A 12,099-nucleotide genomic window follows, 5' to 3' on the forward strand; every position below is an offset into this window, starting at 1 on the left:
ATGAATGTAACATAATTAAGCAATTTATGAAGGATAAAATATTAGAGCCATGGGAATTGATAGGTTACATGTATCTTACCTCCAAGTTAAGTAAGTACTAACTGTCCTCTGCCATCATGCTGCTGCTGCTGCTGCTGCTACTAAGTCACTTCAGTCGTGTCCAACTGTGTACAATCCCATAGATGGCAGCCCACCAGGCTCCCCCGTTCCTGGGATTCTCCAGGCAAGAACACTGGAGTGGGTTGCCATTTCCTTCTCCAATGCATGAAAGTGAAAAGTGAGAGTGAAGTCACTCAGTCTTGCCCGATGCTTAGAGACCCCAGGGACTGCAGCCTACCAGGCTTCTCCATCCATGGGATTTTCCAGGCAGGAGTACTGGAGTGGGGTGCCATTGCCTTCTCCCTCTGCCATCATACCAAAGGAAAAAAACTAATACATTGGGAATACCGCTAACTTTCCCATCAGATTAAACACACCAAGACCACTTTGAAAATATATAGGGAAGGGAAGTGATGCATGTAAAATTATGGCTGATTTTTGCTGCTGTATGGCAGAAACCAACACAACACTGTAAAACAATTTTCTCTCAATTAAAAAATAAATTTGAAATTTTTTTTAAAAAGAAAGAAAAGTTACTTAACAGAAAAAGAAAAGAAAACATATAAGGAAACACACAATTAAGAACAAAAATAATATTTAAAAAATAAAGGCAATGAAAAGTATGAAAAAAGTTTCTATTGCATCCATCTGTGCACCTTCTCCCAAACCCCCAAGCAAAGGAGACACAGATTTCTACTTCCAAAAAATGATTTCTTGCAAACCATATAATACATATGTTTTCAATTTTATTTAATAAAAAGTAGGGCAAAGTGAAAAACAGGTGCCTCTGCAGATGGAGTATGCGAAACACATGTAATACTTCTGATAATGCTGAATTCCACCCTCCCCTCCTTTGGAATTTAAAGCATCTCTAAAAACCTGCATGCCAAATATTACCAAATATTTAGAGTCTGAAGGGATGAGGTTCATTATTCTGCCCAGTAACACATCTTCAAATAATATTTCAGTCTTGTTTTGAAGAACTGCAATTGATATCTTTTCCATATATATTTAACCTCCTACAGATTTATTTGATTCTCAATAATTACTATTCTCTGGTAAAAGGCATATGTTATTACAGTACACTACGCTCCCACAAGCTGTCCATTCAGTGTATTTTAATAAATCTCTGCCAGAGCTGTATAAATTTGATCCTGTTTAAATTTAATAAGGATCAGAATATATCAAAGCACAAATACCCATGGGAGAAATAGATATTTTGCATAGTTATTGAATGGCCTATTCAGGGATACACTATGTAAGACCCAGACCATCAACCTTGAATTAAAAAGAGAGATTAATGTGCTCAAAGCCAGCTACTTGTTAAATAACATATGAAATTAGTATTTAATAAAACATCTTCTCTATATTGCTGCTAATGGTATCAGTCTTAATACAGCTTTAATATCAATATTCCCGTACAGAATTTTAATATTTACAAGAATTGCCAGCTATGTATTTCTCAAATATCTACATTTACCTTTATAAAATGCAATAGTATGTGTGTGACACGGAGGAAAAGCACCTTACGGTAACTTAGAATCAGGGGCTTAATGTCCATCTGCAAAATATAAATAAAAAGAACAACTGCTTTTCTTGATCTATTTCTCACAGATTTCAAGCATGAGGAATAAGGCACGCTTTTCCAGACATTCTCTTCTATGGTAGGATGGGATGTTTCTGATTTGAATCATATTTCTACGATCATTAATATTCTGTGATTAAGTAAATCACTTCAATTCGTTTTTCTACCAAAATTTACACTTGAGTATAAACACCAAGGACAATAAGCAGTGAGACTGACTTTAGTAACTGGAAGAAGTTACAGAAAGGCTAAATTTCAGTTATCAAGAAATCCTTCCTCGTGGTAAGGACAATTAAGAGACAACTATTGCCAAGATCAAAATAAAAAGAGTAATACTCAAGGCACGCAAAACCAACCTTTTCTCACACTAAATGTCCTTGGCAGATGGATGGGCTAAACTGTCTTATCTACAAACATTTTGGAGGCTACAAATTGTTTAAAACCCATATAATCTACTCTAGCTCATGGATGTTATATTGAAATCTATACCTCCTTATTCCCAAATGCTTTCTTCTTATTTAAACTAAAAATACAAGACCAGTTCACTCATCACACAAAGTGATAAAATATACTGTCAGCTGGCCAACCAAGATCCACTAGCCAACCACACCAGAAGATTAGGTCTTTCTATGGGAGAGGTGGTTGTTGGGAAACCAAGGCCATGTGCCACGCCCTGAAGCAGGATGCCCCTCATCACTTCTCACTGTCTCTTCTGTGAGCACCTGAGTCTTGCTTCTCTACTACTTCTGTCTCTTCTGTCTCTTTGCTGGACTGGTTTGGATGAAAGAAGTGAATCCTAGCTGAGAAAAATAAAGGGATATGATGGTTGGGCAATCAGCCAATTCACACTGAGAAGATGCATTTAAACACCAGACATCTCCTCTTACGTAGAAGTAGTAAAACGACCTACAAATACCATGCCTCATGGAAACTGGATTACGGGTGCAGATATCACATGTCAGATATGCCCAGTTTTATGAAGCAATGGTATATAAGATCTAAATATAAAAAGTGAATCTATAGGGTGAATTTTTTAAATCCTGAGAACATATCTCTGCCTTGCAATGTAGGAGACACCAGTTGGATCCCTCATCTGGATGCCCACAGAACTAAGCTCATGTGCCCCAACTGCTGAGGCACAACTCTAGAGCCCGCTCACTTCAACTAGAGAAAGCTCTCATGCAGCAACTAAGGCCCAGCACAGTCAAAAATAACTAACTAAATAAATAAAATTATATATTTTAAAAAACTAGCTCTTGGTCGACTATCTTCAGTTTGCCAATGAAAATATTGTCATTTATTATAACTTTCCTGAAAAGCCTTTATTTCCAAAGATCAGGCTTAGCAGCAGGACAAGCACCTTATCTGATGCAAAATACAAATACAACAAAGAGAGATGCAACCGCTAGCAACTGCTCACAGCAAGCTAAAGCTGAGAAACTTAAATCTTATGCTTGCTTTGCTCACCCTAATGTGCGCATGTTAAGTCGCTTCAGTCCTGTCCAACTCTTTGGGACCGCATGGACTGTAGCCCGCCAGACTCCTCTGTCCATGGGATTCTCCAGGCAAGAACACTGGAGTGCATTGCCGTGACCTTCTCCAGGGGATCTAAAACACGCACTTCAAATTACAGCTCTTCACCCCAGATCAGTGTCTGCCAAATTTCAAATATTTGTATACCACCTCTATGAATTTTATTTAAAGCAGGTCCACATTCTTTTTTCTCCAAAATCTTGGGGACAGATGGGTTTTACAGCTGAGCGTTTTTAAGATTCAGAAAAGTAATACAATGCATAGTCCATCTATGACATGATACCTCTAGTGGCCTGGGCAGCATCCCATAATCAAACACGCAAATATTTCTGCAGCAAAATGTCTGAATATTTACATGAAGGGGGATAAGTAGAAAATAAAAACAGTCTTACCTAAGTTTGGTTCAGGTTTTTTTGCAAGTGTATTATCGTAAACTTTTTTTTTTTAATAAAGAAAACTTTGTTTTTCAGAGCTTTCAGAATTCGGGAATTGTGGCTAAGGCATTGTGAGCCTTTACTTCTCTTTAATTCAGCCATTTGAATAAGAAAAATTATACTTTTTTATTAACAAAATGAAAATTTATATCATAAGTAGAAAACCAGTATTCTTTGCCATAAATACAACATAACCATCAAAACTAATGCAATAAAAGAAAAATGATCAATTTCATTCTAGCAAGAATGAAATTAGCTACAGAAAGTTTGTGACCAAGTCCTATGTTTCCCTCCTTCCTCCTCTTTCTCTCTGCCTATGTCTCCTTCCTTCTTCTTCTCTGCTTTGGCCTCGCTCTCTTTCAAGCTCTGTTAAAAAGGAAAGATTAGCAAGTATTAGGTGTTAATGACATAGTGGCACCAAACTGAGATTTTTCTCATTGCTGTAAAAAGACTGAAAAGGAAATGGAAAAGAAACCCTTTCTACATCATTCGGTATGGTTTAATAACATATCCTCAGAGCCAGGAATCAAATCACATCCCACTGATGATTGAAGCTCACCACCACTTCCCTCCCTCCAGTCTTACACAAACTCATCCCAGCTGTCTGCTCCCATCCCTGGCTGGCCCTACCTTCTCTGACAGCTGTTTGGAAATACACATAGAGAGAGGGCTTTAGTATGCAGCTGCAAAGAAACTTAAGTTGTGTAAGACCACAGGGGTCCAGGAAGCACTTCACTCTACATGAAACCCATTTTATACTTGTTAAATGTGTTCTGCCTTTGTCTATCGCTGCCTTTATGGAAGACACTGTATCACCAGAGTATCCACTTTGCAGAAATGGACTGAAAGTACACAACTCCGGTGGATAGGAGTATATTCTCTCCGATGGTCTCTGGTCCCTTCAGAGGCCTTGGGATGGTTCAGAGCAGTGATGCTCACTCAGACTGAGATCCTGAGGCTGCAGCAATAGCATCACCTGTTAGACACGCAAATTGTTTGGCCCCACCACAGACCAAGTTAGAAACTCTGGATGTGAGATCCGGCAATTTCGGTTCGAACAGGCCCTCTAGGTGATTCTGATGCTCACTACATTTTAAGAAGCATGAGAGTAAGGAGCACAGGCTCTGAACCAGCCTGCTGAGTTTGAATCTCAGATCTATCCCCTCTGAGCCTGTGACCATGAATAAATTATTTAATCTAGTCATGCCTCTGTTTCCTCATCTGTAAACTGGGACCTTAACAGGACTTAACATTATGAGTTAAGGATTAAATTTACCAATAGAGGTAACATGCTTAGACTAGTTTCTGGAAATACTCCACAAACATTTATACTCCAAATTTCCACATGAAACCTTTACTTGCAACTAACAATGGGATTTGTTTTCTCCAAACAACAAAGACATTGAATGACTGTTTTCATTTAAGGATTAAAATTAAGGTTCAGAGGACTCGTCTCCTATAGAATTGGGAGCCTGTCTACTGCAGCCAAGGTAGCTAAATGACAGCCCACAGGCCATATGCAGTCCCCAGAAGGTTTCAAACAAGCTGCCAAGATTTAACAATTGAAAAATAGCATGGGATCAAAAGTTCTGAATCCCCTTGAAAACTGGAGTTTAGAAAATACTGAACAATTAGCTTAGCTAATTAGAGGACTTGCTGCTGCTGCTGCTGCTGCTGCTGCTGCTAAGTCGCTTCAGTCGTGTCCGACTCTGTGAGACCCCATAGATGGCAGCCCACCAGGCTCCCCCATCCCTGGGATTCTCCAGGCAAGAACACTGGAGTGGGTTGCCATTTCCTTCTCCAGTGCATGAAAGTGAAAAGCAAAAGTGAAGTCACTTAGTCGTGTCTGACTCTTAGCGACCCCATGGACTGCAGCCCACAGGCTCCTCCGTCCATGGGATTTTCCAGGCAAGAATACTGGAGTAGGGTGCCATTGCCTTCTCCGAATTACAGGACTTAGCTCCTCTAATTCCCTGGGGCTAGGGTTGCTCAGAGTAGAGTTGCAACCATGCCCTTAGATGAGGTCCATGTTCTGCTCTCAGTCTGCGGCCATATACACAGGCAAGTCAGCTGCAGTCACATGTTACCTTCCTTGTGCCTATGGCAGGTGGCTTTGTAAGCCTTTTCCTCCTGAAAACTCGAAGAGCTTTCAGCACGTCCTCTGTGCACAGCATGGCCAACCACCCCAGTCTACCTGAGATGGAGAGGTTTCCTAGGACATGGCTCTTTCCTGTGAAGACTGGGACAGTCCCAGGAAACCCAAGATGAGCTGGGCACCCTACCCAGGCAGATCGCTCCCAAATCTATACCCCAGGAGTCTCTCCTGATATTCTGGTCCTCATGCCCAACTACCATGGCTAATGCTTCCCACCTTTACCTCAAAAAAGTTTCTTTTTGCATTTGTGCATTTTGCAAATACTTCTTGAATGTTTCCTCTAAAGCAGGCACAGGTCTGGGCAATGGGGATTAAGCAATGAAGAAGAGATAAAACTCTCTGCCCTTACAACATTATGTCCTGGCACAAGGGAGACAGGCAGTCAGTGAAATAAACACCGTGTCTATTGTAAGACCAAATGAGTAGAGGAAAATGGAGACGAGAAGGGGGGATAGAAAAATATCATGGAAAGGGAAGAGGGCCCATGAAAGGTCCTAATAGGTTGGTCATTAAAGGGTTCCCTGAGAAAAGGACATTTGGGAAAAAAGACTTTAGGAAGATGGGGGAGGGAAACATGAAAACATCTGCTGAAAGGGGTTTGGGGGCCAGACTACAGGGAGTAAACTAAAGACGGGAGTGTGCCTGGAGTTTCTGAGGGCGGCAGGAGTAGAATGCGCCTCACCTAAGAGATGAGATCAAGATCATGGCAGCCACCCAGCTGAGACCTTACAGGCCTTTACGTGGACTTCGGCTTTGACTGAGTGAGTCAGAGGGTCACCGGAGAGCTCTGAGCAGGGGAATAACAGGAGCAATAGGACCTAACCCAATTATGTTTCTACAATAGTCATCAACATACAGTGGTTTTTTCCTTCATATCTAAGCAAGTCAGTTCAAGCAAACTAGGTTCCACCCCTATAATTTTAGCATCCTTCTCATTGAAGGTAAGAACCTTGTTTCACACCATTGGGTCTTTAGGCCACAAAGACTGATAGAGAATCAAACAGTGAAAGAGAGACTTACCTCAGTTCCTCTACTGGGATTTATGTACTGGAGGCTAATATGATTTTTTTGTTCAGGAATATTTGTGTTTATAAAGACATTCTGATGAATGATACTCTTTTTCCATTCATGAAATTTTCAACATAAAAGAACCCTGAATTCCTATTTTGAAATCCATTGTGCCATTTTTATTCTGCCTGTATTTTAATATAGCATCAATATTTAACTACTCATTAAATGAAGTGTGACTTTTATAGTGAAAATGTCAGTCTTTGCAGTTCATTAAATTCATTTAAAGTATAGCTGCTTGATATTTTTTTTTTCCTGGAAGAATAAAAGGACTATGAATTGAAGGCATAAACTTGAAATTTAAGCATGTGTTTTCTTCAAAATTAACATTCAGGTTCTGTAACATTATTCATAAGACCCAGGGACTGTTTGCATCTTCTTGCATTTTACTTAGTGACTGTCGTCTTTATAGAGTACAGAGCTGTTTATCACAGCTGGATATGACCAGTGGAATGTCACTATGGGCATTAAGATGTCATAAGCTATTATGAATCTCTGGAATTCTGCATGTAGTATTAAAAAAACATTATCTTGAACTATGGCATCAGGAAAAAATACACCCTGGAAGATGTGAAATTTAATAACTCACTGAATCCAATAGGCCCTAAAAGGGGTCTACTTCAGTTTTAAAAAATAATTCTGGTAAGACGTTTGATCACCTGAAAGAAAAGGATATATTAGAGGTGGAATTTGAGAAACGAATGTAAGTCAGTTTTTTTAGGTGTTTGTGATTCTTTCTTCCTAAAAATGACTATGATTTACATGATGGGCCAGAAAATGCAAATGATGTCAAATCACCACGGGGATGTGTACACCATGGGGACAAGGACAACAGCCCTTAATGAGATGTTGGAAGCCTTCAGCATTTCTGAACCAGACATAAAGGGAATGAACATCCCCAGGCCCTGCGTCTTCTCAAAGATGCTAAAATGGACCCAAGTCTTGTGAGAAGAACACGGCTACCCCCTCCCCCAACCCGGGACCCATTAATCTCCCCTCCCCAGGCCGCCCCCAGCCCCTCATGCCAGGTCTACCCAACTTCCAAAATAAAAGTATAAGCATGACCCTTGGAGCAAAGTGCCTGAAAGATAAAGCCCAACCTCTGAAGTGTGCCTGGAGAGACCTTTCCAAATGCAGTCTCTGTCCTCCCCTCTGGGCTGCCACTGAGAACCTCCGTTTGCTGCCTGATCGTGGCTCTATGACTTTCCTCCTCCACGTACCTCCCCGCCAAGTTCTGCTAAAGTAAAATCCCCCAGTTTTCTTAGCTGGAATGATAATAATAATAATAACAAAAAATTCTGTTCTGCTCTATTCCAGTTTCAAAAGTCTAAGCAGTGTAGCGTTAGTCATTCAGTCGTCTCCAACTCTGCGATCCCACCAACTGTAACCCACCAGTCTCCTCTGTCCACGGGATTCTCCAGGCAAGAATACTGGAGTGGATTGCCATTCCCCTCTCCACAAAAGTCTAAAAGGCATGCTCTTTAAGGGGAAAAAGAGGAGGCTTGGGGTTTGACTTTTCTTTTAACTGGAGTGTAATTGCTTTACAGCTGTGTTAGTTTCTGCTGTGCAACAAAGTGAACCCGCTCCAAGCATACATACATTCCCTTCCTCTTGAGCCTCCCTCCCATCCCCCATCCCACCCCTCTTAGGTCATGAGTCTGGGGGCTGAGTTTTGGAAAGTAAACATGCAGGACTTGACTGCCACCGTGTGTGTTGAACTCACTGCAACTAATTAGCTACAGTAAATAAAATGAACTGAAGAACATTTTGGATGAATACAAAGGTTGATGATTGGGGGAGGAGGGCTACCCATGTACTTATTAAAATGTAATGATCCACTCGAAGAAGTTGGTGGGGTTGTTTTCTTTTTTCCTTCTGCCCTTTTCCCTGAAGCCCTCCTACTGCAAAGGAAATGGAAAAAAAAATTATCTGGAGTCCAGAGCACTTCCCTAAATTACAAAATAAAATAATAAGTCAAATTCTATTTCAGACATCTGGCCACTTGTTAAGAAGCATGCAGCCTGCCATTAGCAACTTTACCAGCTACACCTAAAGGGAAAAACATCAATTTCAAATCAGTGGCTACTGTCAAGCACATATAAATGTATTTCATTGCTTCTTTGCAATCAGAGATCGTGGAGGCCTGAACTACAAAGGCAATAGCTAAAGAAAGGGTCTCTTCTCACACCTCTGCTACTTTTTACCACTGGGACGTCCATCTGAGTCCCAGTACAAATGCCTGCATGTGCACGCACACACACACACACACACACACACACACCCTTTCAACGTTTCCCAATCTTTTACAATATTTTCCCCACCCCCTTGCTTCCCTGTTATAAGTATTAATACTGCATTAATTTATAACACAAACCTGCCAGGTAAACCCAAAAAGAAGAGTAAATGAATTTTTATATATATATGTATATATATATCCCACTGAAAGATACCCACAATTGAATTGTTTCTCTCTTTAAATAGCAAAAACATTGGTCTGCTCATAAAGAACTAAATGTTCACTTGTTTTCCCTTAGATCTTCCAGAATTGGCTTTCCAGGAACTTCTCCCATATTGGCCAAAGTAGCTACATTTTATAAGCTACTGCTGCCTCTAAGGCATGCTCCAACATTTCCACTGGCTTAAGTATTCTCATACTTTTTTCAAGTTTGTAGTTGCCCAAGTTTAATTACCTCAGAACAATTCCGTCATCGACAACCAACTAAAAGAGTGTGGAATTCCCCACCCCCATCCATCTATTCATTGAGATTCTACCATGTCTGGAATGTCCAGGGAAAGATTCAATAATCAAGGGAGAAATGAGTTGCAGAAACTCAAAGAGAACAGAATAGCCAAGGCAGGAGATTACGAAGCCTGGAGATGAGGACTCACTGAATTAAACATTCTTAAGCAGACTTACATACATAATGAATTGGTCAATTCTGTCCAATGTTTCTGAAAGAGATTACCCTTCCAACAAGCCAAATGAGTGTTCAAGGATGGTGGCTCGGATGGATTCCTGAACAAAATAAGTGTTAATCACTTTATCTCCCCCAATCTTTCTTTGTGAAGAAGAGCAACTTTTCATTTCCATAAAGCCTTGAAATCTGTTGGCTGGTAGGGGATGGGGGAGCGGTTTAGAGGAGGGCTGGTTAGAGGATGCAGACAATGAAGTCCCTGAAAAGGGGGATTTCCTGACAATAAAACCCTGATCAGAGCCCAAGAGGGCACATTGTTGTCCGCAGCACTCCCCCCTTCCCTTTGGGAATTCCAAGCATGGTAGAGAGGGAAGGGTCATGGCGACGACTGCTCTGGGAAGGATCAGCCAGGTAGGCTTGGCAATTTATTGCTTGGAAAATGCTGGACCACCACAGTACATGTTCTTGGAATTTGTTCTTTTGAACACATTGCTACAGGTTCCTTAAGACATCCTATCAATTGTTCAAGGAATGTGTAATCAGTCTATAGAATCTTTAAACAAGGAACATTGACTATTAGCATAAAACATTTCAGCTAGTTATAAATTGAGATTTTTCTGCATGCCAGACACAGGGATGTATTCTGAGGACAGACAATCAAGACTGACAGACATGGAGGTCACTGTGTAGAAAGTCAAAACTGTTTCTTAAGCTTCTATGCACCATACAACCAGTCATTGGTGGTATTTTAACAAGACACTCCAAATAGCTTTGTGACTGACTTAATTCACGTATCTAGAGGCCGAGGTGGATCCTAACTGAGCCAAGTCCCAAGTTCATGAACAATTATTCTGTCTAGTGAACACAGACCTTCTCCTCTCAATCTACTGTATCACATAGCTTTGCAAATTCAAAAGTTTTTTACTATTAGCCCAGCGAGATCCCCAAACAGAAAGAGAGAGGAAGAAAAAGAAAACAGTTGCCAGATGCCAAGACAGCTGTTGATTCTCTTACCTGGTCCAAGGACTTCCTTCCCCGGTGACTCCCCAAAACAGACACTGGCCTTCTTAGCTATTCTGAGGCACACACGGTAATGGAGCCTCCTTTTAGCTCCATTAGGCCCTAGAGGAAAACCTGCCCTATATTTAGATAAATGCTCTTTGTAGCGAAAGAGTAATTCATCCCAGTTAGCACTTTCTAAATGGTAAAACCATAAAGTTTTCCAAAATATTTCTCTAGCTCAGTGGTTCCCAACCAGGGGCAATTCTGCCCCCCAAAGAGTATTTGGCCAAGTTGAGAGACATTTCTGGTTGTTTTACTGGAGGTGCTACAGGCACCTAGTGGCTAGAGGCCAGGGTTGCTGCCAACACCCAATAATATACAAAAAAGCTCCAAAATAAAGAATCATCTGGCCCCAAACATCAATAATGCTGAGGTTGAGAAACCCTGATCTAGTTATACATTAAGCAAAGAAAACAGGATCCATCTATCAATGTTTAAGGTGTAAAGTCCTCCAAACAGTTCCGTTCATATATTTGATATTCCGGGGCAAGATCCTTCTCCCACAGTCTGTTTAGCAATCTCTCCACATCTGAAGAAATTCACCTGATCTCAGGTGAAAAATAATAGCCTAGAATAATGATGATGATCACTGTGCCATGCATGGTGCTTAGCTGTGTCCGATTCTTTGCGAGCCCGTGGACTGTAGCCTGCCAGTCTCCTCTGTCCATGGAATTTTCCAGGTGAGAATACTGGAGTGGGTTGCCATTTCTCCCCCCAGGGGATCTTCCCAACCCAGGAATTGAACCTGTGTCTCCTGCATTGGCAGGCAGATTCTATACCATTGTGCCACCTGGGAAGCTCCAATGATGATAATAGCTAACAATAATGAAGCCATTAGTATACAAAGAGCTACAGTCAATATTTACAGCAACTCTATGCTATAAATGCTGTCATTAATTTCTACAAAGTAAATTTATTTATGGGCTTCCCAGGTGGCTTGGTGATAAAGAATCTGCCCACCATTGCAGGAGACTGGGTTCGATCCCTGGGTTGGGAAGAGCCCCCGGAGAAGGAAATGGCAACCCACTCCAGTGTTCTTGCCTGGAAAATCCTATGGACAGAGGAGTCTGGTGGGCTGTAGTTCACAGGGTCGCAAAAGAATTGGACATGATTTAGCAACTGAACAACAACAAGAAGTTTATTTATTACACACAACAATCCCATGTAGCAGGTGGGTCTAGAATCCTCTAAAATGGAAGTCCTATGAGCAGGATTTCTCCGTTTTGTTCACCAGTGTCTGTCTACCAC

At 41.1% G+C, this 12,099-nt stretch overlaps 1 protein-coding gene across 5 annotated transcripts in view; it reads right to left on the reverse strand.

Annotated features, from left to right (window-relative positions):
• TOX3 (TOX high mobility group box family member 3) overlaps window positions 1-12,099 on the reverse strand; it is a 120,161-nt gene that overhangs the window by 88,850 nt on the left and 19,212 nt on the right. Inside the window, exon 1 of one of the 5 annotated variants that reach the window (XM_042231619.1) lies at window positions 10,804-11,107. The exons of 3 other annotated variants lie outside the window; for them this stretch is intronic. The gene's annotated coding sequence lies outside the window, so the exon portion shown is untranslated. Of the gene's footprint in view, window positions 1-10,803; window positions 11,108-12,099 lie in introns of those variants that run through there. One more of the 5 variants, XM_042231620.2, reaches the window with a different exon arrangement.

This window comes from Ovis aries, chromosome 14, assembly GCF_016772045.2.
Source record: "Ovis aries strain OAR_USU_Benz2616 breed Rambouillet chromosome 14, ARS-UI_Ramb_v3.0, whole genome shotgun sequence".
In the NCBI taxonomy this organism is placed as follows: Eukaryota; Metazoa; Chordata; class Mammalia; order Artiodactyla; family Bovidae; genus Ovis; species Ovis aries.